Here is a 4,163-nt window from a genome sequence, read left to right on the forward strand (position 1 = left end):
ATATTTCTGATCCTACTGCAGTTCTCAGTTTTTTCAGTGTGTAGATGGCTTATTTGTTTGATTAACAACTCATTTTTAGTCAGGAGATCAGTATTAGTAAAAGCTTGCAGCTTGCTTGTGAAGACTTCTCAAACTCTTGAGAAAATGGACCTTTACATTCTCTGTTTGGAGAAGCACCTGGATTGATCTTTTCGTGGTAGTAACTGTCAGCTGAGCAGTGAACTTGTGTAAGTACAAAATGCAGCTGGGTCAATGGAGGCTGCTGAGCAAAACAGTGTAGCTTTGAACCATTGGTGACTGTTGCCTCTGCATCAGGTTTTGCCCCTCTTGAGTAATCCAGTCTTCTAACAGTCAAACAGTGTACTGGCTCTCTCTGGAACTTGTTGATGTGTCCCTGCTAATGTGAAGAAGCTAACAAGTCTAAATGGTTTCTCAGAGCACACAGGGAGCAGTCATTGCTGAAGAAATAGGCCTCAAGGCCAGGTGTGCTGGAGGCTGAAGTGGTGTTTTGTGACTACCAGGAACCATTGCGTCAGTGTATGTGGACAGTGTGAACAACGGCAGGATCCAGTACACACTCAAATTCATTCTCAAAACGTGAGTTTCCTGAACTGCTTTTTGGCATGGAGTAGAACTGCAGCTCAGATTGGGTGATCTGCAGGTCAGCTTTTATTTGCCACTTCATCAATTTCTTGATGTAATTCCAAGGGAGAGTGGTATCAAAAAAAGCCTTAGTTTGTTTTATGTTCTACTACTTAATTAGCTGCTCCTGTCTCATTATGTGAGAGTTTGAAATTATTCCTATGAAAATGAACAGGTGGAATACTACAGGAGGAAATCCAATCAAGTTCTGAAAATTACTTTTAAGCTCTTTTTTTTATAGAGGAAACATGACACTAACTTCCTTACAGTGCAACTGTGACTGTCTTGATTTTTGTGCTTGATTTGTCAGCCCCCAACTCTTTGCAGCCATTGAACAACACTGAATTGGGTGGCTCCCAGGTCTAGAAGTAGTGATGCTGGGTAGTACATTTTTCTTCTGAGGGTCTGAGTGCGCATTCAGAATGAAAGGCTGAATGGCTGCAGCCAACATCTTTGCAGGTGGTCTCTTGGCTGCAGAATGCTAGTGGGAAGGAAATGGGTTTCCTCCCTTTCTCAAGCATTAAATACCCCCACACACAAAGCATACACATGCACAGAACGCCAGCACATTTGGCTGTAAAAAGCTGCCCAAGAAGAAGTGGTGTGTCCTTTGTGATGCTCTTGAAACTCTTCTCAGGAATAAGCTGCCTTTTATTTGATTTGGAAATGTAAGATGTAAATGAAGTTTGGTCCCTGATTCTTTTCCTGGGTAGTAAATAACTGTTGTGTTGGTGTACTGAGTTTCCAGCTGAAATGAGGCCTTTAAAGCCTGTACCAAGCTTTGCTGTACAAGATGCACAATGGAAATCAAAGTCATGTGAGGTCGTCTTTGTTTTACTGATGTCTAATAATACTGGTGCCTAATTCAAGGTTTAGATTTGTCCCTCCCTGTATTGCATAGAACATGAGCTCTGTGCCAGGGGAAGTGGCTGCAAACTGAAGCATATGAAGTTCAGCACCAATATGCGTAAGAACTTCTTCACTGTGGGAGTGATGGAGCATAGGAACAGGTTGTCCAGGGGGTTGTGGATTCTCCTTCTCTGGGGATGTTCAACCCGTTGAACAGGGGAGCCTGTTTTGGCATGGGGGTTGGATTTACATGATCTCTTGAGGTCCCTTCCAGCCCCTACAGTTTTGTGATTCTTTGGTCAATCCTGTGAGTTTTATATAAGATTGTTGTTGAAAACCACCCCTTCTAGCCCTGTAAGGGTTTCTTAGGACCATGGGTTTTGCTGTGCAGCCGTAAGGCCAAAAATGGAGCTGCACACCTTTTTGTAGATCTCCCCTGGATTGTTTCTTTATTACCCGGTTTTATGGTTCCTCCAAGGAGAACTGTTTGTGTAATTAATGGTTCAAGCTCCTTCCACCCCAGCAATCCTAGACTTCCTGAGTGACTTTGCAAAACATGTGTTCCTTGGTGCTCTAGGCCCACTTACCTGCTGCTATGCCAAGTGGCAATAAACTGTCCTCATTCATGCAATAAATCCACTGCCTTTGATTCAGTCTCCTGCTGAAGTCACTGATTGCTGGAGAAAAATATTTTCTGTTGAATCTTGTGAGTGATTTGGAGGGGGCCAAGATCAGTTCCTTTAGCTCTGATTGAGGAGATACCAAACACCGTTCATGTTGCATGATCAAAGTCCATCAAGACATGCTTTTTGCTTTTGTTTGGAGCAAATTCAGGAATGTTCACAGGGAATTTGAAAGTCAAAACAGCCTTTTACTTATGTAAGTTACTTGGTAGAACAGCTTTCCACAGAGCTCTTGAGAAACGCTTCAGTAGTCACTGGTACCTTGAAATAGCTTAATTATATACTGCAGTTGACTTTTCCAGTTAAACTTTTGTGAAGAGAGAAAATCCCAGTTGATTCATTCTTTCTTGGTGGAGTTTTTGCTGCTTCACAAGAGATAACCAACATTGTTTCTCCAGTCCTACAATAGCAACACAGCAATTCTGTCTAAGATGTCATGCTATTCTGTTCTTCTCTCTGTTTGTTTGTCAAATAACATACATAAACACTAATGTGTAGTGGTATTTAGTAAAGCACTTTTGGCTTCTAAGTCCTATCCCTGTCTTTTGCAACCCTCTGTGGGCTTTCCTTCCTGGGTTTGGGATAGATGGATATATCAAATGAGAAAACTGTAGACATGGGAGAGGCTGTTACAGCCATGCTGGTGGTGACCAGGTCAGAGGGGAAATAAAATCACATCTGAACATTTCACTTGCACGTTGGTTTTTGCCAGGGATGTTTGCCTTGATTACCTGGGCAAACTCCTTGCAGTTACGAAAGATGCTCTTTTGCTCCAAGGTTCAAATGAAGACAGCTGATGTCTCATTAAACAGGCAGAGGACATTCCTCATTTTAAGAGGCAGTAAACCAGATAGATGCATTAAATAAGGAATCAATTGCTTGGAAGGAAGCTGTGTCAAAGCTGGTGTGTACGTTGCTGTCAGATGTGCTGGGGAGACATTTGCAGTGCTGTCTTAACAGATTATGCTCATGCTGCCAGAAAGAGGCTGTGGTTGCGATTTAGCAGCAGATTAAGCTTTGAGCGTAGTTTTTCTTTTGTAGTGATATTAGCAATTTCCTCCACACTTCGACTCATAAACTGGCCAGTAACAGGAAGAGCTGTCTATTGGAGCAGAAGCATACCAGGTTCCTGGTGTGCCGAAGGCTGCAGCTTCCCAGGGTGTGCTGTGTGGGCTGTAGCAAGAAGTCATTGTGCTTTAGCATGCTTGGCATTTTCTTGGGGGATCCATAAGGCTTGATATGTGAACAACTTAGTGATAAGGGAGGGAAGAGGAACTTTTAGCATGATTTATAAGTAATGACCAGTAAAGGCATGGCAGGCTTTTGTCATGTGAATGTGGCATATCGATGTAAATTGAGAGAAAGATTGACGTGGGAAGTGTTATGAAGAGCTTCACTTGTTTTGAAGTGGATATAGATTTAAAAGTGTAAGGGGAAGATCAACAGCAAAATGGTCTTTGTCAGTAATTTTTGTGCAACTGTATTCAGCAATATATTAATACATTTAACTGTTGTGTGGTGCTGTTCTATGCTCCAGAACAAATGGTTTTCAGCACAGATAATGCAAACTGTTAGAAAGGCAGATATATCCCCTGGTTTTGTGCTGGGAGTGCAGAGAAATGCCAATGTAAGCCAGCTTGTGTTTAAATTCTATTCATTGTGGGTGTGTGATGAATGCCTGATGATGTAACTATGCATATTGATAATCGTTCCCAGTAATTCCTTCCATGAATATTGTAACAAGCTAGGAAGAAGAACCCCTTACATGCCCTGAATGTTTTAAGCCAAGATGCCCTGAGATCTACAAAAGCACTTTGAAGTAGCTGCAAATTTCTTAGGTGATAACCTCATTTTCTTTAGACAGCTCTTGAGCCTGACCTTCCAGCTGGCACCATAGTTCCAGCTTCAGTCCCTGAAATATTCCCCCAAAGATGCTTGGCAGTCTCATTTGAATCTTAAGCACTTTTCTCTCTCTTTGCAGAATATTGT

The sequence above is a fragment of the Coturnix japonica genome, chromosome 3, assembly GCF_001577835.2.
Source record: "Coturnix japonica isolate 7356 chromosome 3, Coturnix japonica 2.1, whole genome shotgun sequence".
In the NCBI taxonomy this organism is placed as follows: Eukaryota; Metazoa; Chordata; class Aves; order Galliformes; family Phasianidae; genus Coturnix; species Coturnix japonica.